The following is a 25,678-nucleotide window of genomic DNA, read 5'->3' on the forward strand; positions in this document are numbered from 1 at the left end:
GCAGGCTTGCCTGACCATCTTGCTGCCACGGCTTCCTCCAGAGGAGCGGGCAGCTTGCCTGGCTGTCCCGCCGCCACGGCTCCTTCTGGAGGGGCGGGCCGGTTTGCCTGGCCATTCTGCTGCAGCACTACCCTTTGGAGGCTGCATTGGTCATGATGCACTTTTTATCCTGGTGCTCCTGAGCAGGCGCACCAAGACAAAAAGTGCGTCGTCACCGATATGGCTTGCCTTTTATATAGAAAGATGTAATTCTTTTGGTGAATGCCGAAATGAAATTAGTGAATTTGTAACACATTGGGGTGAATTCAGCTAGCTTTTTTGATCAGTTTTGGTGCTTTGGTACTTGTTTCCCTATGCTACTTACAACAACAACAACAACAATAACATTCGATTTATGTACCGCCCTTCAGGACAACTTAATGCCCACTCAGAGCGGTTTACAAAGTATGTCATTATTATCCCCACAACAAAACACTCTGTGAGGTGGGTGGGGCTGAGAGAGCTCCAGAGAGCCGTGACTAGCCCAAGGTCACCCAGCTGGCTACAAGTGGAAGAGTGGGGAATCAAACCCGGCTCTCCAGATTAGAGTCCCGCGCTCTTAGCCACTACACCAAACTGGCTCTCAACAGGATACGAATGCTGTTCTGATTATTATTTAGTTTCCTTTTCTTTAGAACATTAGGAGAGATCCTGGTTAAGGTTGAGGAGAGTGCTTTGATCCCAGTCCAGAGGAAATGATTTGTAGTTAAGCTCCATTTGAATTCTGTAGGACTTCAAATGGTTGTGACTAACTTCTTTCATTAATTTCAAATGGGATTTAAGTACGACTGACTTTCTGTGAATCAGAACACTGGATTTTATTGATGTAGCTGGTTGCTTTATCCGAATTCATCACTTTTTAAAAACTGGTCTCTGTTGCATCTTCAATATAAATTCTCAATTGCAATTGATAGAAACTCAATTAAATCCCATCTGTTTTGGGTGTGTGGTCGACTGGAAGTAGGGCACAGATGAAAACTTATTTCCGATGCTCATAAACAAGATACCAACTAACCCCATGGAAACAGGGTCCTGTATCTTCTGAAACAGATTTTCAGGCCTCAACCACAGGAAGTAATTCAGGGCTCCCCCTCCTCCTGCTACTCATTTTAAAATATTACTTTTTTGTGTACTTTTTAAAGACTTTAAAAATGGATAGCTAATTTAAAAAAAAAGAATTGTAATGCTTTAAAACCAGACCATTACTCCCGATAAGGCAGTTCTCCAATTCTGTTTTATTATGCAAAAGGGAATATTCAAAGTGTTCTGCTGTAGAAGGAAATAGGCTAACATGCGAAAGTATGGAAAACAGAGTTTCTGAAGTGGGCTGGCTGCAGTAACAATACTAGAAACAGACAGTGCTGGAGTTAAGCCATGTGATCCACACTGGTAAACCATCAGTGAAATCCTAAGCAGAGTTACTCCAGTCTAAGCCCATTGATTTCCCTTACTTCACACAGCTCGGTGCTTTGTGTATCATATACGTACCTTTTATGTGATAGGTTACACTTGTCTTTCCTGAGGTCACCCGGTAAGCTTTGTAACTGCGAAAGGGTTTGGACCTCACTTTCTCACACTCAGTCACTGTTTGCCTTTCCAAAAGCAAGTATAAAAAAAAGATTCAGAAGGACACATGCCTGTGCACAGATGATGTGATGTCATATTTTGGGCCATGTGGTGGTACAGCCAGTACTGCCCCAGCCAGTCTCCTTTTGCCAGAACAGATGGTGAACAAAATTGCAGGGCTGGAGTTGTACCTCACACTTTACCACAGCCTGGATGGTAAATTTCCTGTCATGTGTAGCAAATGCAACAGATCTCACCCTCCTAGTGTGGTTCTATGTAGCTACTGTGGACTGCCTACTCTTCCCTGGTCTAGGCAGATGCACCGAATGACCACGAAGGCTAGCATATTTCAGCAACACCATAGGTGAGATGTCATCCAGAATAATATCTGTTAACCTGCTGGCTGCATCTGGTCCCATTTCTCCCCAGAGCACATGTCAAGTGGGCTGTTTCTGACCAGGCAGCTGGCCTTACTAGCACCAAATTGTGAGGCTATCCCAGAAGTCTTTGCTTTGATGAGCTTTCTCTCATTTTGCGATAGTCACATACTAGGTTCTTTAGTCTGGGAGCCTGAACTCTCCCCCAGCAAAGCTACTTGAAGTCAGGATGATATCATCTTGAAACTGGGGGGAGATCTCCCATCCCTGACTAGCTTGAAATGGGAGAGCCCCCCATTAAAGAAGCTGACTACTGCTATGTTAGCATATTAGTCACAAAATAAGACTAATGAATCTGACTATTATAAGGAGATGAGAATTAGGGATACACAAGGTTTTTTGTCTTCATATTTTGTTTCCAAAGCTTTGTTTTCATTATGACATTTGGTTTCAGTGGGAAATACTTCTGGTTGTAACTCCTTGTCATATGGGACCACCTTGTCCCATATGAACCCACCTGTCCACTCTGGTCATCTTTGGAGGCCTTGCTTCAGTTCCCCTGCAATCTGAGACTAGATGGGCGGCAACCTGAGAAAGAGCCATCTCAGTCATGGCACCAAAACTTTGGAATTCCCTCCTTAGGGAGATTCATCTTTTCCCCATTATTGCTGTATTCCACCAATAGGGGAAGACTTTGGGGTTTTTTTGGCATACCCCCAATAACCATTATTGGCCCTCCTCCCTGATTTTTGATATTAAGTGTATTTATATGTTTTAATTGAATTTATATTGTTTTATTGAATTATTGTATATATACTTTATTTTAAAAGTTTTAATTTTTTTTAAAGTTTTAATTAATTTTATTTAGAAAAAGAGAGAGGTAACGATTAAAGGTGCATAGAACCTTATACAAAATACATTAGATTACATCGGAAAGAATATGTAGAGTATATAATAATAGATTTGAGCTGTACAAAAAATATAACCAGAGTATATAATATAACTGAATATTGTACTTTTACTTCTCTTTAGACATGGGCACGATCGAAAAAAAAAACCCGATCAAGCTGTTCGTGGATCCACGCTAGTGCTGACCCCAGATCACCGATTCACTCCAATCAAGTCCTGTTTCCGATCTGGGATCTGGGATTGGAGGGGCGCCCCCCCCCCACACACTTAGAGCAGATGGGGGAAAAAGTTTTTAACCCGGCGACGAGCCACCTCCCCTCAGGGAGGGGACGTTTTCTCTCACACACACATGCACGCACTTGTAGCAGGGGGGGAGTTTTTAACCCTGCAATGAGCCGCTTCCCCTCAGGGAGGGGACCTTTTCTCTCACACACACACATGCACGCACTTAGAGCAGAGGGGGGGAAAGTTTTTAACCCGTCCCTGCCTCTCCAAATAGAGAGAGAGAGAGAGACACCCCGTCAACAAGTTTCAGCCAGCTTTTAAAAAAAAGCAGGGATAGAATCCTCCATCCCACCCGATTTTAAAAGCAAGCAGCCAGTCTTCCAAAAGCATATTTTAAACAGGAAGAAAGTAAAACCAGGATCCACATGGATCCTTGTGGATCCTATGTTTTTTTAAATAGGAAAAACACAAATGAAACATCAAATCACATACCAACTTCTTGCAAAAAGCAGGCACTGGGCTGAGAAGCCAGGAGGAGAGAGATATCTCTTTTCAGTTAACTCTTTCAGCACTGAACGAACTCAGGAGAGGAGCGCAAAACAGCTTGATAGCTGCTCTCAAAGCAAGGGGTTTTTGAAAGAGTTAACACTGAGAAGAGATCTCTTAACTCTTTCAACAGCACTGAATGAACTCAGGAGGAGCGCAAAACAGCTTCTGCTGATGATAGCTGCACTCAAAGTTTTCTCTCTCTCTTAACCCATTCCTCTCCCAATAACTTTGCTTATATTTTTCTCAGGAAGCCACCTTTTCACTCAACTGTTTGCTTTTCCTCGCTAGGGGAAATATTACCAAGTTTCAAACAGAGCTCAGGCATTCCCCTGCCTCCGTTGCCAGGGGAACAGATTGTTGGTGCCTGAATGTCTAGCTTCCCGGTCCTATCATGATCGCCCCGGAGTCCCGACTGCTGAATCGTTTGCCATGGAAGACAACGATCCACCAGGTCACGATTGGGAGATTGCCATTATCGTGGGGGTTTTTTGATTGTAATCCAGATTGTGCCCATCTCTACTCCTCTTCTTCACTACTATTATAACAAAGAGAAAAAGAAAGAATGAGCTATAATACTTACAAAAGTTTTAAATGTTGACATGTTTTAATGTTTGATATACACTGCCTTGGGGTCCCTCTTTGGGTGGAAAGGCAGTGCAGAAATGTTTTAAATAAAATAAATAACCTTTAGAATTTTTTTTAGTGTATTGAGATATATATATTGTGCTCTCTCTGCCCCCCCCCCCACAATTGGGACTCAAAGCAGCTTACAACTCCTCCTCCTTTTTAGCCTTACAACTAGGGTTGCCAGCTCCAAGTTGGGAAATTCCTGGAGATCTAGAGGGTGAAACCTGGAGAAACCTTGAGAAAGTGGGGTTTGGGGAGGGAAAAGACCCTGACATGGCATAATTCCATAGACTCCACCCCCCAAAGTAGCCATTTTCTCCAGGTGAACTGATCTCTGTGGCCTGGAGACCAGTTGTAATTCCGGGGGATCTCCAGCCACTACCTGGAGGCTGGCAACCCTACTTACAACCTGAGAGGTAGGGTTAGGCTGAGATTGATTGGTCAAAGGGCAGCCATGAGCTTCCATGGCAGAGTTGGGAATGGGATTTGAACTCGGAGCTCTCATATTCTAATTAAACACTCTAATTACTACAACGACCTGTAATCTACATCTTCTTTGGCTTTCTAAAATAGTGAATAATAACAGCAGTATTTTTTTCAGAGATTTTGAACCTGAAGTACAACTGTCTTTGCACAGATCATGAAGCCAGTTAGTTGATAAGGGGTTTGGCAGTGGGGTGACCAGATTTAGATAGTAGCTGCAACTAGTTAATTACGCTGTTTTGATGGCACTAGGCAGGTTCTTGTAAGGCTGCATAAAGATGGGAGCTTGTTTTATGATTTATTTTTTGGCCCTACCACACCTGTTTCATGTCAGAAATGATGTAATTTGCCATTGAGCATCTCGCTGCCAACAGGATGTGGGGAAATTCTGGTTCTAATTTTAAAAACATGTTTCAGGTGAATCTAACAGTTTTCAACTGGGCAAGAAATGTTTCTGATTCAGAGGATGCTAAGATCATCCCGCCGAGTAAAAAACCTTTCACGATCTTTGCAAGGAGCTTTATTTTTTTGCCACCAGCACAGATGGCTTAAAAATTAGATAAATTCATGGAGGTTAGCCACTGGTCACAGTAGCTAAGAATGAAGCTTCTGTACGCAGACAGTGTAATTCTTATGACCAGGCAAGCAAGAGGGGGTGACTACTACCACAATACTCTAATTTCTCGTTGGCATCTGGCTGGACATTGTTAGAGACTTTTTTTTTTATAATATTTTTATTTTTTATTAACTACATTAACTAACAATACAAAGGGAAGAAAGGGAACAAGGGGAGGAAGGAAAAAAAAACACAACAACTACAACATGTAACAACTATGCTACACAAAATGTTTTCCCTTCATACTGCCATTATTCAAAAGTTAAAGCTTTATGTTATATTGATGGAGGGGTTGACCTTACTAAATGCAAATTACAATTTAAATTCAAATTAAATTTTCCTTCCCCTCCTGGGTCCCGGACGCAATTCTCTCTGAGCAACGGCAGCCGCAGTGCTCGTTTCCTCCCCCCCCTCAGACTTCTCCTTTTCGTCTTGCTTGGTGCACTGAAATTCTGGATTTTTATCCTCAAAATCCCTTAGTTGATCTTCTGATAATATCTTGAAAGCTTGATCTTTGTGACTGAACCAGATTCCTTCCGGAAATAACCATTTGTACTTTATTCCACGTTCTCTCAGAAGAGCTGCGAACTTTTTATACTTAAAACGTCTTTTCCGAACTAGAAATGGGACGTCTTTCAATATCTTAACTTTATTACCCAAAAAGTCCAGATCTGCATTGTATGAATTATATAGGATAGTGTCCCGGATCCCCTTAGATGAAAAATCAATGATGATCTCGCGAGGCAGCTGACGCTTCATTGCATATTTTGAAGTAGCCCGACGGACTTCCAGAATGGCGCTTTTTACTTCTTCTTTAGTTGCCCTCGCGGGTGTCGCCAGTAGTTCCAAGACCAGACCCCGTAAATCCTCATTTTCCTCCTCTTTCACATTCTGGAGGCGCAAAATTGTCTGTGTTCGTTCCACTTGTAGCCCGATCAGCTGGTTCTCCACCAGCTTAAGCTCTTTATTCGTAGCCTTCACGAGTGACGCACTTTCCCGAGCAGACTTCTCTGCCCCCCCGCTGCTTCCTTAATGGTTTTCACTTCGCTCTCAATTAAGCCCACCCTTTGATCTGTTTCGTTCAGCTTGTCAACAAAGGGTTTTATGGCTTCACCAACCGCCCTCCGCACTACTTCCTCCAACGACTCTCCCTTCAGGGCAGCCGAAACTGACTTGCCCAGAGCGGGATTTTGTTTTTTCGTTGCCATTTTAGGGGGAGGGGGAACCACCAACCAGATTCTGAAACTCAGCGAAGGGGAAGAACGAGCCTTCTTAGCTTCAGATCCCACCACTCCTTCGCGTGCGCTTGTAGTAACAGAAGGGATTCGCTTACTTGCAGGCTTTCGCCTAATTCTGCTCTTTGCCATTTTCCATGGCCCGGCAGCACTCGAGGCGCCGCGCACGTCTGCCGGCCTCCGTAGGGACAAACGGGCAATTAACCCCCCGCATTGATTCCGGGGGGCTCTTCCCGCAATGTCCCGGACCCAGCCTCCCTCACTGGGAGTTTTGGGGGCTAATCTTCGCAGATCAGCCGCCCGGACAGGGTGCTCGGGCGCTTCCTCTCGGACCTGCAAAGAGGAGCGTCCGACATGGCTGAGAAAACGAAACCGAATCCGACATTGTTAGAGACTTGATGGCACTTTGGTCAGATCCAGTAGGACAGTTCTCATGAGCTTTGATGTGAGTCAAACAGTTGGATCGAAAGGTCTTAAGAATATTCCCAATAGAATGATAAATGCACCTTTTCTTGACATGATCAACACTTCAGTCGTTTCGGCAGTACATTAGTCAATTCATTAATCAGATGTTGCAAGGTAATATTCCATTAGAACCAAAAGTGATTTTATTAAGTTGCCTTAAAGAACATGTGACTTCTCCAGACATCAAGGAAGTCCTGAGCTTGCTGCGAACATGGTAGTAGCTGTTACTTGGAGAACGAGGGAACCCCCATCTAGTAACAATTGGCCGAATCACTTTTGGCAGTATGTACTGTGGCTATACTATAAGACCTATTTGGCAAAATTCTGATAGATTTATTGAACAGTGGATATTACGATTTATGTTTTGGAATGATAAGGTATGTGATGAAGTCCTGCCGTTGACATTTTTTGTTTTATTGTAAATTGATGATACAGCCTGCTTGTAATTATTATTAATTTTTGAAAATTCAGGTGGGTAGCCATGTTGGTCTGCAGAACAGCAAGATTCGAGCTCAGTAGCACCTTGAAGACCAACAAGATTTCCAAGGTATAAGCTTTCAAGAGCCAAAGGTCTCTTTGTCAAGTATCTGACTAAGGGAGCATTGACTGTCAAAAGCTTATTCCCTGAAAATCGTGTTGGTCTTCCAGGTGCTACTGGACTCAAATTTCAACATGTATTGAGTAAATCACATGATCCATTCATCAGGTAAAAGCATGCTGAGAAAGTCAGCTAACAGGTAACACATGACAATTTTCTTAGCCCTTTCTTGACTCACTTCCCCACAACTCCTATTCACTCCCCATGCTGTTGGAGAGCCTATTCGGACGTTTGACCTGAAAAAGTTTTTAAAAATCAGCAATTGTTATATCACTGACATTTTAGCAATTTGGGTTTTTTTAAGCCTGAAAAAAGCCACCTATTGACCTGATGGGGAGAAAGGGACAGTCCCAGTTCATGTAGGGCTTTATAGATAATGATCATCATGTGAAATTATGCTCAAGACAGTGAAGAATTTTTAAAACTGGCAAGAGATCACTGTGGCTTGTGCCTGCTAGCAGCCTTTTTGTTGAACCTAGTCAAACCTAGATGCAATTAGAGTATGGCTATTATGGCCTTTCAAGGAAGGCTGCTGCATCAGCCACAGAAGGCACTACTTGTCACACAGAAGATTTGTGCATCTTCCTGTAGGCTTGGGTTGAGTAGCTTCCTCAAGCTGCAAAGCTGCTCCTTGAGAGAAGTGTAGTCCCATCCCAAGCAGACTCCACAAAGCCAGATTGCTTGATGGACTGCTTGCTGACCAGTGCTGTGTCACAGTCCCAAAGTCTGCTGTAGCCACATTGTTTTTCTAGGGCATTTTTCACCCCTGCTGAAAACATAGGCCGTTTCCACACGGCTTATCTTATTCTGCAAAATAGCGAAATCTCGCGAGAAGATGCTGTTACCGCGTCTTCTCGTGCAATAACAGTGTCTTCTCGCGAGATTTTGCGCGAGATTTTGCTATTTTACAGAATAAAGTAAGCCGTGTGGAAACGGCCATACTCTGTACCCATCTGAAAATGGGCTGCATGCCCAACATGAAGTACTGTAACGAACTATCCCAGCTGAAGGCTAGAATGAAAAACCACCTTTTAGGCTGCCATAGTTGCCAAGGCTTAATCCCAATGCCAGCTATCTGGGTAACCATCATCACATGGTAACTTAGAACTCATGGCAGGATGTCGCCTGTTCACCGGTGCAAGATGCCGTGGACGGTTCACCCAGTGAGCATCTCCTTTGGTAGGCTCAGCTGTCATAACCTATGTCGTTGTTTCTAAGGGAAACGAGTCACAGGAAAAGATGGCACTCCCTTTGCCAAGCACAAGAAAATGTGTGGCTTTGGGCAGTTAAGGAAATGATCATTTAATTAATTTGAGTCTGCTGCTGCTGCTGCAAAAAAGTGGGATAAACGTTTCTGCGCTATTAACGCACCCTGTTAGGTCAGTTGATAATTTCCTTTAATCCTGGGCAAAATCTTTAGATGATAAATTCTTAAGTGGGAGACCCTCAGGGATCAGTTTGATCAAGTTTATTTTGCTGCGTTAGATGGACCTGCAGATGATGTCACAAAACAGCTGTTCTGAACTTCCCACTGAAGCTGTTTGACCTTCGATGCTTTGCAAAACAACACAGAAAAAGATAGGATTATGTTCCTGCTTTGTGCTTGGTAGAGTGAAAACCTCCACCAAAGGCAGGCTAAGACCTTTTAAATATTTCATTATAGGTTGCTCACGATTTTGGCTTCGGGCAGCTTGAAATCTTTTGACTCTAGGGCCAAATTTGTCACTCTGAAATGAGGAAAGCTAAAGCTTACTCATAGGTCAAGCTGCAGAGATTTCTGTAGGCCTCATGGGGACTGATCAAAGGCAATGGAAAGAGTGAGGTCTCATGTGCTCACGCCTCGTTGATCTTTCCAAGTTATAGACTTCCTTCCTCCAGAACTTGGCATGATGGCCGAGTTTAGTGCTCAGTCTTCAGACACAGAGATGGGGGGAAGGGGGTTCGATAAAACTGAAGAGTGGCATGATTTGAACCAACACGTTCATTCTCCTAATCTAGATCTGCTTGCTAACGTGTTCTTTTGATTTCACTTCCGATAGGAGAATTGAAACGCTACAAGGCTGTGCACGTTTTAGGGCAAAGGGTCGAACAAAATGGTGTATGTGTGTTCGGTGGAATAGGAGGCTGTCGGTTTGAGTGAAGGATCAGGCCAGTGGTGCTTAACTCCTTTCTTTCTGGCTGCTTTTCTGCTCCATTTTCCACCTGTGTGTGTGTGTGAGGGGGGGGAAGAGAATAGGTAAGATACGAGCTGAAAGGGGAAGGGGTAAATAGCACTGCCTTTACCCAATTGTTCTTCTACCCAAACTGCTAGCCTCCTGCAGCAATTTGTCATTAATAGTAATTTTAAAAATTCAGGAGATCATTACATGTATCTACTATGCCCAGTCTTTAGTACTAAGGTATGTTCCATCTGTAATCCGTAATCCTCAGTATCCTTGTTAAGAGCAAGGGAACCATAGTCCTGAGCTACTAAAAGTGGCATATAAATATTTTAAATAAATAAAGGATCAGTTAGCAGAGCACCTGCTTTGTATTGCAGAAAGTCCCAGGTTCAATCTGTGCTAAGATCTTCCACAGCAATTGTGGGGAAAAATTTCTGCCAGTGTCAGACTTAACAACAACAGCAGCAGCAGCACTTAAATATTGCTCTTCTGGACAGATTAGTGCCCCACCCAGAGCGGTGAACAAGTCAGTGTTGTTATTATCCCCACAATACAGCTGGGGAGCTGGGGCTGAGAGGAGTGGCTTACCCAAGGCCACCTACTGAGCTCATGGCAGTAGTGGAATTCGAACCAGCAGAGTGCTGATTTGCAGCTGAACCACTTAACCACTGTGCTACAGCAACTCTCTTGGTCCAAGGGTGAGAGGTTCTTTATATAAATTGAATAAATTGAAAATTGAAAATCTTTGGGAATTTATCTAGAGATAAAGTTTTTTTTTTTTTTTTGCAAGGACAAGGAATTCCAGGACATATTAAATTTTCTGAATTTAAACTGAGCATGGATTACTTTGTCATGCTGTAAGGACCTGTTTAGTGTTTTCCTCTGCCATGGTTTCAGGTACCACCTGAAAACGTATCCTGTACAACAGGATAATCATCTCTCTCTCTTGAAAGCTCATACCCTGGAAATGTAGTTGGTCCGTAAGGTGTTACTGGGCTCGAATCTTGCTCTCCTATATACCAGTGATACTCAGTGGCTTGAGAACCACGTGTGGCTCTTTGATATGCCTCCTGTGGCTCTTCTGAGCACTGTGCTTCAGTGTGGCACCTGCCGCACGTCTCAGGAAAGTGGAAAAGGCCCTTGCATGGTGGCGGACTGTTGTTGGCCATTGGTTCCCATCTTGAAACAGCGACAGTCAAAGAATGAGTAAGCAGCAAGCCTCTGTTAGGTATAGACTTCATGGTAGGGAAGAAAGCAAATGCGGTTCTTTTGCTTGACAGTAATTGTGAATATGACTCTCCATGAGTTGAGCACTGTTGCTGTATATACATCTTGCTGGGCATCACTTTGTCAAAGCCCCCAGAGGCTTCTGATGACATCTCTTTGACTAGCATACAAAAGTTCTGCTTGGTTGGTCCCATTTTTTTAAGATCTGTCATTTGGGGCAAGGTAGTATTCCTTCACATCTGGGTCTCATTTCCTGGATATGTGTCTCAAGTTCTCTTGTAAAATGGTGTTCAGAGAGATGATCAAGACAGGATATGTATGTTGTTGTCCCGAGTTTCACAGCTTTATTATATTTCTCTTTTGTCATTCCGTAAACGACACCCGGTTTCTGTTTATCTTTGTGAGTGCTGCTGCTCTACTGTTGGAGTCTGATTTGCAATCCTGCTAGCTCCAATTGAATCTGTTGGGAAAATTCTTTTAGATACTAATATAGAGTTCTAAAGTTGTGTACAGTGTAGCACATGCATACAATGAACTCATGTCTATTTATCATACATGTATATTCAGCAGCAAACTATTCCTGGCTGCGTGTCTCTGTTGATATTTGCTTGCAAGCCCAAGTTTGCCTCCGTGTAAGGCATGAAATGGCCCACATGTGATTAAGAGAATAAAGCAGTAACCATCGAGGCCTTATCTAGAAGGTGGCCCCAAAGCCTTCTAGTCCTCTGTTCTTCAACAATAGGACCATTAACCACCCCTATATCCAAGGGCACTTAAAGTGCAGTCCTAAACACAGTTAAATCCTTCTAACCTCATTAACCCCAATGGGCTTAGAAGAGTGCCGCTCTACTTAGGTTTGCTTGGTTAGGGCCACAAGCAAAGAGCCATTGTAAAAGGTCTTGTGGGTAAAACATTTATTCATGGTATGTTATCCTCTACCCTTCATATAATATCGGTACCTTCCAAAACAGATGGCTGAGGTACACAATGCACATTTTTGAGGTCAGGGAGGTAATTGATGGTCAAAACATGCATCTGGGGTTCAATTAGACAAGTCTCTGAAAGATCTGAGGGTGGCTGGGTGAAGAACCCTCTTCTAAGCAAAAGAACGATAGAAGAAAGCTTTTTTCGCAGCTGCGTTATCTTGATCCTCCAGCAGTAATGCTGAGTCCAGTATAACCTCCAGTTTGTCAACTGTGCTGGCAAAAGTCAGCTGCTGAACCCCATCAAATGTGGCAAGCACAACACACATCGAGACATCAGCCTTCCTGACCAGCATTACCTCTTTTTTGTCAAGATTCAACTTCAGCTTGATCCCTTTCACCACAGCAGCTACAGTTGCGCCAGCCAGTCTGGACCAAGAAATATCGAGCTGGGTCAGGCGTCCTCAGCAGACTGATGCCACCCCATTGCAAAACCATGAATGATCTCTCCAGGGTTTTTTTTTTCTGGGAAAAGAGGTGGCGGAAGTCTCAAGAGGAAAATGAGGAAGAAACACACGGGATTCTTTGAAATCATAATATTTTCAAGCACTATTGCTGAGTATTTTCAAGAGGTGCCGGAACTCCATTCCCCCACGTTCCCCCTGAAAAAAAGCCCGGGATCTCTCCCAAGGGGTGGATTGGCCATTAAGGCTGCCCAAAAAAGTACGGATGGGTCGATGCCTGGGGGAGGGGGGGGCTCTCCCTGCTGGGGCCACCCAGAGGCCAAGCGAGCCAGCTGCCTATTGCCCCATAAAAGGTGTGCGGGTGCTACCGCTGTGATCCAGCTGCCCCAACATCATGCAGGGTGTGTGCAAAACAGCACCACCTCAATTAGCTGGTGGGCCCAGTTCTGGTGTGGGTGTGAGCCGGCAACCCTACTCTTACCCCCTTCCCCTTTTCAGGGGTTGGTTTCATGCCTTGAATCTTTTGTAGGCCAATTTCATTTTGCTTTTAAAAGGTATTTTATGCTATTTTCTGGAGAGGAGGCAAATGCCTTCCTGAGCTTTTAGATGCTTTCAAACTCAACCAATTTCCAGGATGTCTTTGTCTCAGTTTTCTACACCTGATCAGTTTAAGAGTGATAAAAAGCGGTGGTCACTTTTCTACTGCCTTCCCTTTGTTTCTTCAACGGGGAGGCTTATCAGAGTCAAGACTATATCAAAAGAAGGGATGACCCAGTTTGGTGTAGTGGTTAAGAGCACAGGACTCTAATCTGGAGTGCCGGGTTTGATTTCCCCCTCCTCCACTTGAAGCCAGCTGGGTGACCTTGAGTCAGTCACAGCTCTTCCAGAGCTCTCTCAACCCCACCCACCTCACAGGGTGTTTTGTTGTGGGGATAATAATAACACACTTTGTAAACTGCTCTGAGTGGGTGTCAAGTCATCCTGAAGGGTGGTATATAAATCGAATGTTGTTGTTGTTATTATTATTATTGTGGAATCGTTAAAGCACTTGCTTGTTCTAATGGTGCAAACCTATTCTATTATATTTACTTCTATTATATTCAGATCTCTGAAATCTTCTGTACTATACTTTGGAGACGTGTTACATGCTAGTTCTGTAAAGGATTTTTTGCGTTCCAGATGGAGTTACTTGCTTAATTCATGTCCTGAACCTTGACCCTGGAGTGTGAGCCTTGGTCCTGCATACAGTGTGTTCTTTACAAAGTGGCTCATTTTTGAAACTGGGTAACTAGCAACATAGTTTATCAGGTAATAAATTATTGGAGAAACTTAACTCCATGAAGGAATGCAATTAATACTACTCCACATAGAATTAACTGTTGCAGATGTTAATATTAGCAAAAAATCAGCTACAGAGCGGACTTCATATTTTCCTGGAGAATGAAAGGAATTCTTTGGTTGAGCAATAATGCAAACATTTTGTTTTATTGCCGGAGCTGGGTTTGAATGGCACCTCTTAGAACCGGATCCTTAGTGTTCCTATTTTTATTGCAGGTTTTAAAAAGAATAATCATAAAGTTTTGTCCCGCTGGAGGCTTGCAAAGTTTTGAGAATCCTAGTGTTTAGTAAGAAACTGGGTTCTAGTCTGTAGGGAAGATCTCCTGCACAAATTGCATTTAAGTAGATGGGAGATGGGCATGAATGGGGCAGTGTGTCTGGTGAGCTAGATTCCGGTCAGTGGTTGGTTAGGGCCAAACTAAACGTGACACCATCCTCATGGCCACCATGCGGACGCTGCTCCCATTTGAAGGTGATTTAAAGATGCCACAAGGACCTGATTCTGATCAGTCCTGTAGTGGAGCATTCATCCCCCCGTCCCCACCTTTTCAAGTGCTGAAACAGCTGCTGGGTGTGTGTATGAGTGTGTTTGTAGCCATTCTGGCACTTGATAAGGCGCGGGTGGTGCATGGAGAAGAACATCTCAGCTTGCCATGACGCATTGGGCCCTCATGGCATTTTGAAATCACCTTCAAATGACAACAGCCTTCCCATCGCAGCCACAGGGATGCCATCATGTTGAGTTTAGCCCTTATTCTGCCATGTAATTGTTGGTTTTTATGGCATTAATTTCCATTGTGTGTGTGTGTGTGTGTGTGTGTGATGTGCCATCAATCCAGAGGAGTTAGCCGTGTTAGTCTGTAGTAGCAAAATCAAAAAGAGCCCAGTAGCATCTTTAAGACTAACCAATTTTATTGTAGCATAAGCTTTCGAGAATCACGTTCTCTTCGTCAGATGCATGGAGGGCAGAAGGAAACTGGTCAAATATAGAGGAGGAGAGGGGGGGAGGGGGAGGAGGAGAGGGGGGATGTAAACAACTCCTTTGATATGGAGATGCAGACAGCTCCTTTTGGTGTGGGGATCAGTTTGCTTCCTCCTCTCCTCCTCCCCCTCTCCCCTCTCCTCTTCTATATTTGACCAGTTTCCTTCTGCCCTCCATGCATCTGATGAAGAGAACGTGATTCTCGCAAGCTTATGCTACAATAAAATTGGTTAGTCTTAAAGGTGCTACTGGACTCTTTTTGAATGTGCCATCAAGTAGCCTCCGACCTATGGCTACCCTATGAATGAAAGACTTCCAGAACATCCTATCATTAACAGACTTGCTCAGATCCTGCAAACTGGAGGACGTGGCTTCTTTTATTGAGTCAAGCCATCTCATTTTAGGCCTTACTCTTTTCCTACTGCATTATTGACTTTTCCATTATTTGTCTTCCCATGATGTGACCAAAGTACAATAGCCTCAGTTTTGTCATTTTAGCTTCTAGAGAGGATTCAGGCTTGATTTGATCTAGTACTGACTTATTTGTCTTTTTGGCTGTCCATGGTATCCGCAAAACTCTCCTCCAGCACCACATTTCAAATGAATCCATTTTCTTCCTGTCAGCTTTCTTCACTGTCTAACTTTCACATCCATACATAGTAATGGGGAATACCATAGTTTGGATTATCTTGATCTTGGTTCCCAGAGAGACATCTTTATCTTTAAGGATCTTATCTAGCTCCCTCACAGTTGCTCTTCCAAGTCTCAAATTTCTTCATGCAGTCTCCCTTTTGGTTGATGATTGAGCCAAGGAAAAGAAAATCTTGAACAAATCTTGAACACCCATCATGTGCCAGGGCAAACTGGTACGCCATGAGGGACCTACTCATGTACTTTGAGAAATAAATTAATCAGATGATTAATTACGTAATTAAGGGTTCCTATGCATCCCCCTCACTGAAGGAGACAGCCTGCTTTTCCTCTATGATTTGCGGCTCTTGAGTTTAACTGCTTACAATCATCCTCTGCTGGTAGCAGGTTATTCTGCCTTGTCTCTCCATCTGATGTGATTGGCTTGTTCATTTATTTGAGATGCAGAAGAATGCTCTGACATGAGGGGAGACTGCCTATTGTGTTTCTTTGAGTTGCTGCTCTAGGCTTGCCTCCTTCCATTTAGAAGGCACACACAGCTCAGCAATTCATGTGTAACAGTAGGGGAGTGCTTCTTGTCATATACCTTTTTGAGATGAATGGAACATGCTTTTCTCAGAAATCTGGAAACCACATTTTAGAGGCACTGCAGGATCGTTTGTTGTTTCTCTTGCCTAACCAAAGCTAGCAGTTTCTTAAATGGCACCACTTAAAGGTGCTACTAAGAGCCCCGTGGCGCAGAGCGGTAAGCTGTGGTACTGCAGCCCTAGCTCTGCTCACAACCTGAGTTTGATCCCGGTGGAAGCTGGGTTCAGGTAGCTGGCTCAAGGTTGACTTAGCCTTCCATCCTTCCGAGGTCGGTAAAATGAGTACCCAGTTTCCTGGGGGTAAAGTGTAGATGACTGGGGAAGACAATGGCAAACCACCCCATAAAAAGTCTGCCAAGAAAATGTCATGATGCGACGTCCCGCCATGGGTCAGTAATGGCTTGGTGCTTGCACAGGGGACTACCTTTACCTTTACCCTAAAGGTGCTACTGGACTCGTTACTTAAATGGCACCGAGAAGGCAAGGAAGGAGCGATAATATTGGGAGAAGGATTGGGGAAAGCACAGAAAATGTATCTTTTCAGCAACATGCAGCTCACCAACTGTGTTAAATTTTGCTTAAAGAGAATAAAAAGAGGAGGGAAATTACTTGCTATTAACTTTTTTTTTACGTTGTTATGTTTCTGATTAATGGATTTAGAAAGTTTGGAAGATTGTAAACAGGAAACAGATGCTATGAATCTTTTGCTTGTAATTTTTGTTTCCTTTGTAAAATAAGGAACACTTTTTTTTTCTTTTTAGAAAAAGAAAGAAAGAAAAAGGGAATTAAACCACACGAGTCACTATCACTTAGCCACCATCCTGAATCACTGCAGTGGTGGGAATGTTTAAAGCGTGGCATTAGGCAAGGATTTCCTTCTTGGCAAGACTTCAGATGCTGGGATTCATAAAAGCCAGCAAGCATGTTGGGGGGTTACATTTGGATGCTGGGTCTTGTGCTGCCTTTTAAATCAGAAGCAATAAAATCAATTTGTAGGCTTGGATGAGCTTGCGTAGCAGCCATCCGGATTCCAATTCAGCTGATTTTTAATGGCACTCGACCTGAGCCCTTAATTTAACACTCATATTACCATTCAGGCACTTGCGTTGTAGTGGACAAGTTGGGTGGATATGAAATAACGGGAGGGATACAAAGTCCAGTTTGTGCGAACAGAAGATGCATCCGTTAGCAGAACTGGATTTCCCTGCTCCCGTCCTGCTGCAGCCCCTGGTCTCTGAAATGCTGCTCGTGGACAACAGGTAGGGTTGCCAGCCTCCAGGTAGTAGCTAGAGATCTCCTGGAATTACAACTAGTCTCCAGGCCACAGAGATCAGTTCACCTGGAGAAAATGGCTACTTTTGGGGGTGGGCTGTATGGAATTATGCCATGCCAAGGTCCTATGCCTCCCCAAACCCTACTTTCTCCAGGTTTCTCTCACTCCCCAAATCTCCAGGAATTTCCCAGCTTGGAGCTGGCAACCCTAACAACAGGGGATCTCAGGAATATCATGAAAGACACATTGGGGTCTGTAGCAAGAATATGGGACATAGGAGAATTTCCTCCCTTTAACAGAAAATTTAACCTGAATACACCCAGTGCTTTTGGGGGTAAAGGTACAGATGCAAAGGCCCAGAAAAGGGGAGTGGGGGGGGGATAAATAATTTTTCCTCTAATTTTGTTCCACTGATTTCTTTTAGTCTTTCCAGTACAGCACTGAAAAAGCCTTCATGTGAATTTTTTTCTCTTTTGGAATAAGGCCATGTCCACTTGCCCTTAAAGGGACAGCCCACTCACGGAACATTGGCAACGTTACTGAAAGTTACGGAAGCCAAAAGGCCCACAAACGTTTTGCAAATGAAGACACCTGGATTCCTAGGGAAAAGCCGCCGGCATTGAGTGACTGGCTGTCCCTTTAAGGGTGTGTGGAAACGGCCTGAGTGAAATGTCTTTTTAAGACAAGGTTTTACAGTGCAATCCTAAGCAGAGTTACACCAGTCTAAGCCCATTGATTTCAATGGGCTTAGACCGGTGTAACTCTGCTTAGGATTGCTCTGTGACTCACTCAGAATGTGTGTCATGAAAATGCTCATTTAAGACAATCTACAACATTAGATAATGATAATTCCTATATATGCTGTGTGTATATGTGTGTGTATGTATTCCCCCCCACCCCTAGGATATATTGTTTAAATGTGGTATTTTGGCAACAGTTTATATAGTCTGTTTGATGGTAATATATTGTTCAACAGTTCATTGTTCTGTTTTATAAAGTTGATATCCAAATATGCTGCCAGTCCTATTGTGACTGTATGATAGCTGTTTCTGTCCAAATAATACACTTCCTTTGGTTTACTGCAAAATTTGTGTTTCCTTCTTTCATCTTTTCATCATACTCAGATGGCAAAAATTAGGATACATATACTAATGTAGGAAAGAATGCAGCCGTTTGCAGTTCTCAATTACTGGGTATATTCAATTTTTTTTGTAGAAAATGAATGCATTTCTACTTCTAAATTGCATACATATAGTAAGTAGTACAATTTTATATGCTGGTTAGAAATTATGTACTTTATGTTGTTAAACAGTAAAATAAATTTAGGACTGATGGCAAGTATTGCATATATTTAAATTTATCCCAAATTTCCCATTTTTTAAATAAAAACTCCCCCTCAATAGTTTCAACATTTCTAGAAATGTTACATCTCTAGATGAAGGACAGAGATGTCCGGCCTTCCTTCTATCAATGCAAGGGACTAATCACAAAGTTCTGAAGGTAATTGTGTTAATTAAGTAGCCACTGTAACTGACAGTGAGGTTTTCAACACATCTGAATAATGGAGGCAAGTGGTTTTCCCCTTAGAAGCTGCACTGAAGGCTGAGAAGAATGAATTTGATGCAGGCTGTTATAGGAAGTCCTGGAGGGAGGAACTAGGGCAGAAGAGAGTGTATCAAAAGTAACCTATGAGGATGAAATTTGTGATAGGGTATGAGTTTTCAGGAGTCACAGCTCACTTATTCAGATACAGCTGGACTCATTATTCTGACTGCATCTGTATTGCCTGGGGATCATGGAGTTTGGTAAGGGGAGGGAACTCCACGGGGATGTGATGCCATAGAGTCCACCCTCTGCAGTTGCCATGTCTTCCAGGGCACCTGATCGCTACAGTCTGGAGATCAGGTGAAATTTCAGAATTCCAGGCCGCATCTGAAGGTTCTAGCAATGCAAACAAGGCTCTCCTGACAATAACCATACCTGAAAGAAAACCAATCAGGAGTACAAAGTGAATACCTCTGACCGTATAATAAGTAATTTTTACTCTTCAAGCGACTAAGGGCCAAGATACAAGTGACGAATGACACTTGAAGGGCAAGTGAACAGACTCATGTGTATTCCTCCCTGTTCACTTGCGCTCCACTTGATCACTATGTGATCATTCGTCATTCGTCACTTGTAGCTTGGCTCTCAGTGCTGATACAAAGTGCTCTGCAGAAATATAAATACAATAATTATAAGGATCACATGATGCCACTCCTTAATATTGAATAGGAATGATTTGAATTGATATAAATAAAAATCGAATTGAGTTTGGTTCCTTGCCCCTGAGGAAGTTGTCCATGAAAACAGAGAAACACAAGCCGGCCCCGGTTTGGGCAGGCACGGATGGGCTTGGACTTTCCTTCCACGCGGTTTTTCCTGTGGAAAGAAGAAACTGATACAAAACTGGTATGTTAATACGAGGTCGTTTCCATACTACCTTTAAAGAACGTCAGGCTCCCGAAACGCTGGGGGCTTCTTCACGCGATGCTTTCTTTAAAATGGATGTGGGGCGTTTTTTCAGATCTTATCATGCGAAGAAGCCGCCAGCGTTCCAGGAGGCGGCCACTATTTTAAGGCTGTGTGGAAACGGCCCTAGACTTGTTTGCTTATGACTGTTGGGGAGCTTTCTTCCCCGACTTGGTTATAAGAAGTATTTAGGACCGTTTTCCTGAAGAGATAAATGTTTATGGTCGGGTTGATATTTGTGTGTTGCGTATCCTAGAGTTGTGTTTGTATATATGTTTATGAATGGATGTATTTATGAATTTACATATGTATATTTTTCTATGAAGTTATAATTATTGTATTTATATTTCTGCAGAGCACTTTTTATCAGCACTTAGTCACTTTAAGAGTAAAAATTACTCCTGATTGGTTTTCTTTCCCATCTGAAGGTTGGCAACCCAAGTTCATAATTGGTTGATATAAACTGAGCCCAAAGAGCCATTGGAGATGACCTGATATAGTGGAATTGTTGAAAGTTAGCAGGGGTGTGCCCGGTCAGTGGATGGATGAGAGGACCCAAGGCTCAAGTAAGCTCCTCTTGTGATTCTGCAGGAAGAATGGGATATTCATAAACAAATACCAGTTATGGCGTTTTATAACTTCACCCTTGGAGTCTCATGGAAGTTTGTCGGTACCCGTTCCTTCTTTGCAGCTATTCTTTTCCATTTGCAAGTGACTCAGTAAATCCACCTCAGGATCTTTCAACTACCCCGTCTTTGGTACAGACTAAATGCAACAGGGAAAAGTCACACGTGTTTCTTCGGTGTCCACGCCATTCATATATAAACAAGAGTGTGGGGATCAGTTTTTACAGCAAAACGGGTGCACACAGAATGGGTGCTGTACCCTTCTCCTCCACCACCTTATTTCCCTGTACCCAGTAATCCCAAGAATAGATCTTCCAGCCCACTTGCCTTCTAGTATGAGAGCCTGTCTGGAACATATTGCTCAGAGTGACAGTCCACAGAACTACAATGTGGAGAGGTGGAAGGGTCCAACTCCCCTCACCCACATAGTCCTTTCACTGTAAACAATTAGGCCTCCGCCTCTCTCTTCGTCTGTGAACAGTCGCGGCCGCTGGTCTTCATTCCGGTTTTACTCGGATCCCTCGTACGTGAGTTAGCACACACAAGTGGTGAAATTCCTGGGGGCCATTTTGTAATGTCACAGCGGGCATCTCTTTGATCAAGTTTTTTTATTCAGGGATACCTGAACCTAAAGTAAACATGCACTTTCTTTGTATGCATTTCCTGATTTTGTCCTCTTTAAAAGATGGTTAATACAGAAGGATTGGGATCAGCTGAGTATATTTTCTTCCTTTCTACCCATATGATTATGGGGAAATGAACATCAGTATCATTTCTTAGCCTGGAACTTTTCAAGTAAACATGAGTAGTATTTATTGGCTACATATTGTTTGCATGTCATTAGTTCATAGTCAAGTGGAACAATATGCAATGTTACACTTATTACATCTATGGTAGTACTTCATATGGTTTTTGTCATGAGGTATGTGCCCGATAGTTACATCAGCTCAGCCCCTAGCTCCATTTTGTGCCAAATGTGATAAAAAAACTGAGAAGGGGAACGTGAAGTTGGAACTTGTCCTGATGCAATCATATGCTTGCATCCTAATTCTTTTCCCATTGTAATTGTACAAAATATTGCTCAAAGGAGTTTTTCTGGTTGTTTTCAGGTGGCAATATTTGCAAAAATTAACTTTTTCAGTGATGACTTGGTAGCTGAATTTTAATGGAATATTTCTGTCTGAAAAGATTGGAGTTTGGTTTGGCATTTCCAAATACTGCATTTATGGGGCTCTTAATAAATGCTTTTCTTTATTTGATTTCTCGGAGCTCCCCCCGGACTCGAGGCATGAGAAATAAAAACTTGCAACAAGGATATGGACATTTTTCATTAAAACGAAACTGCAAAATAAAATATAATGTTAAAAATCAGCCTCTCAAATGGAAGTATAAACATAGCTTTAAAATTCTTTTTTCTCAAGGGTGACTTCTAACCCAGCTGTTTCCCCCACCCCACCACTGGTTCCTTTCCTTTCAGCTCTGTCTCGATGATTTTACTACCAAGAATAACACAGGCAAACTTGTACAAACACACACATAATCTTTGAAAATCCTGAGGAAAATGTGTTGCACGTCAGTGTCATAGAAAGATGTATTTGACTGATTATCTCCCTCTCTTCAAACTATCATCTTGGGAATGTGGGTGAAAAGGGGGAGGAGGGAGGGTGGAAATTGTCAGCATTTCCACCACAGTGCTTTTCTGGTAAAATATTATTTGTTTTAGTCAATGAAGCAAGGGGAAAGTTGTGTATTAGTTGAATAAGTTATGAGATTGGCCAGTCTGGCGTAATATTATTAACCCTGAATGACAGTGTCAAGGCTAGTGTCTAAGCAGAGCTATTTTATAGCTCTGTGTCCCTAGATTCTATAACTGGAGGGGCTGGAGACAGAACTTGAATTCAGAGTGGCAAGGGCCCTGTCATTGAGCTATGTAGTGAGCAAGACAAAGCTTTAGCAAAGAAGCACGTTTCGAAGAAAGACTTAAGGCACCCTGGAGAATAGGGAAGAAAGCCTTTCGTAGAGTCTCTCTGCACAAGACATCTTACATGGGGATGATCAAGTGTAAGATATTTCACTTGAGCGTCCTTGTGTAAGATGTCTTGTGTAGAGAGACTCGTAGATATAGGGGGCAGACTAGGAGAATGGACCAGTGGCAGACAGGCTCGGGTGGAACAGTTCCAAGGAAGAACGCCATCTTTTAAAAGCTATTTTTTAAAAGGTTGGTCGGCTAGCTTGACAAGATCCATTTGTGTATATTTATTTATGTATTTAGAAAATGTTTATGCCACCTCTCCAGGAACCTGTCCAAGGTGGCTTACAAAATAATAACAACACATTAAAAACACATTAATTAAAACCCATCATTAAAATCCCAGCCTAGAATAAAAACAGAGACCATACAGCCCCATATCTCTCCCCGCCCCCTTGTCAGCATTTTGTCTGCCGAGGAGTGTGCGAATATGAAATTTCCTTCATGTCTGTCACTCTAAAGCAGCTGCTTCCAATTTTATTGTGCCCGTAGGGAGTTTGAAGTAGACTATAAGGGCACAGCATTTCCTAAGTTTGGTTCAGGATTGCCACCATATGCCTCTGGTTGCCCAATTTTGTAAATCAGCTTCCTTTCATTTTTCCCCTTTTCCTTTTCTTATTATATTTTATTTATTTAAAGCATTTCTATGTTGCATGTCGCCCCAACTCAAGGTCCCCAAGGTGGTAAACATTACACCATGTTAAACATATATAAAAATATTTAAAACAATTAAATAAAAGATATAAACACATACAAGCACACAAACAAGGAGGAGGGAATGTCAAACAAAATTGAAATCCTTCACCAGATGGCAGAAGATAACTAGGGTTGCCAACCCACCCGATGTGAGCGGGGAGTCCTCACCTCCAGCTTCTCTTTTTGATGGGAGTAAAATTGAAAAAAATAGCTGTTGAGCCAATGGTGTGATGCCACTTCTGGGTGTCCCCTGGAAGTGACATCACAGCTTTCTAGGAATTGCAACTCCACCAAATCCTGGAGAGATGTGACATCATTTCCAGGTTTTCTCTGGAAGTGGCTTCACACAGTCACTGATGGCTACCATTATGTCCATGCCAACTGACTCTCTATCAAGGAGGCATTTACTGTCTCCTGGGCCCAGTCTACTGGTCTCTTCTCAGTAGATTTAAGCAACCAAGAGGGGCAAAGATCATAGAAGTGGCTGGTAGGTCTCAACCTTCCAAGAATCCTGTCCACATCCTCAGACTGAACAAGCTGAGAGGTTCCCACACACTTTGATAAGTTGGCACCCTGGAACCCTCTGACCTTGTCACTGCTGATATAGAAGCCATTGGAACAGATGCAAGAGATTTTATCCTCAGTGTGCTGAGTAAAACAGTTACAGCAGGCTGCATAGTAGTCCTCTACTTCTCACAGGCCAGAACCCTCTAGGCCACAACCACCTTGAAGCATTCTGTGGGTTGACACTGCCTGCTTGTAGACTTCAGAGAGAATGCCTAGGAGCGATGGTGTCAATTGCCTGGGTCATTTTATCATTCCAGAGGTCAACCACGGCATTGACAGAAGTGCTGTCCATATCAACACTAAAATCCCTTAATGCCATGGGGGGATCATCTTGACCTATCCCTCACTCCAGCAGAGTCTTAATATATTTTCACCTTTCAACACTGTGCAAGGTGAGGAAAAGGTATCCTAAATTGTGCTTTAGCTCCAGGGATAGGTTAATTGTAGAAAGGGATGTGTCCAGTGCTAAATTTAGCAGCTTCTTCCTTCTTGCTGGACTTTTGTTCTGAGAGAGCATGTGGTCAATTCTGTTTTGAAATGGCTTGAACAGAAGGACCTGGGTAAGGAAAGTCAGTTTGTGTCCTTCTGGCTTCAAGACCTGGAATCTGTCAGTGGAGGAAGTTTGCATTTTATTACTCTTGAGTGTCCTTCGCTATTTTTAGAAGTTCTCTGCTTTTATCCATAACTGTCACATATATTCAGATTTTTTTTACCAGAAATGTTTTTTTAAAAAAACTTTAAAATGATAATTATGTTCTTTTAGAGACTTCCTCTCTGTCTGCTCATGATAATAGGATGATCTCAGATAATATTGGTTTTCGAATTAAATGGGTGTCCTCAGAGGCCTAGCGAATAACTGAGGTGGCTGTGACTTTGCTAAAACTTTAGAGGTTTGGACCTTTTCTTGAGTAAGAAGATGGGTTTGGGATGAATGATGAGAGTTTAAGTTTGAAAATCAAATCACTTGACCAGATACTGTTTATCACAAAAGGATTATCTTGGGATATTAGAGAGAAGATTGAAGATTGACTCAACAAGGAAAAAGTGACTTTCAAAGACCTGGACTCCCACAATTAATTCTAGAATGTATTTTTCCTACCTGTGAACTTCCTTTGGTCAACTATGGCTGTTTCCACACTACTCACCTTCATCCAGAATGCTGCGGAACGTCACGAAAAAACCGCAGAAGATAGCGTCTTCTCGCGACATCGCGCAAAACTCACATGAGAAGACGCTATCTTCCGCGGTTTTTTCGTGACGTTCCACAGTGTTCCGGATGAAGGTGAGTAGTGTGGAAATGGCCTGTGTTTAACTATAGATATAGTGATAGTGCTTGACCTCATGTTCTTGTATAAGCTGAAGTCCCTAAATAGATCAGTTTAATATGTTGTCTATAATTTAACTTGCAGTGCTTAACTGTGGGCAAATCCACACTCACTCATCTTCCGCTTATCTTGTGCTGTCGTGGCAATCACCTTTATTCTGCTACCAGGCTGTGCATCCTCACATCCACCCTTCCAGTGCGTCTTCATGGCGCAATCATTTCTCCACATGCCACCGAGTAAAGCGTTACCGTGGGTGGTTCCATCCTCTGTCGTCAGAAATGACGGCGCACGTCACTTCCCTTTTTTTAAAAAAAGGGGTCAATTATCCGGTATACAGATAGCTTGAATTTTGAGAAGTGGCAATGTACCCTCCCCCTTATCTTTGATTGGCTCTGGTGACCGTTTCTTTTCCCGCGCAAACCGCTGCTCACTATGGTTGGTTTACTGGTATACCAACCATTATGCACTATTAAAAAAAAGGGAAGAAAATGGATTTCCGCGAATATCACGTGGTTTGGAGGGAAGATGCAATAGTGGCGCGGTGATGGTGGGGAACACGCGGAATGGGAAAGCCTGTGAGTATCTGCATGAATAGCGCGCCAATTGCAAAAAAGCCGCGGAAACAAAT

At 42.9% G+C, this 25,678-nt stretch overlaps 1 protein-coding gene across 1 annotated transcript in view; it reads left to right on the top strand.

Annotated features, from left to right (window-relative positions):
• CFAP299 (cilia and flagella associated protein 299) overlaps positions 1 to 25,678 on the top strand; it is a 374,767-nt gene that overhangs the window by 74,755 nt on the left and 274,334 nt on the right. The gene's annotated exons all lie outside the window — the stretch shown is intronic.

The sequence above is a fragment of the Eublepharis macularius genome, chromosome 10, assembly GCF_028583425.1.
Source record: "Eublepharis macularius isolate TG4126 chromosome 10, MPM_Emac_v1.0, whole genome shotgun sequence".
Lineage (NCBI taxonomy): Eukaryota > Metazoa > Chordata > Lepidosauria > Squamata > Eublepharidae > Eublepharis > Eublepharis macularius.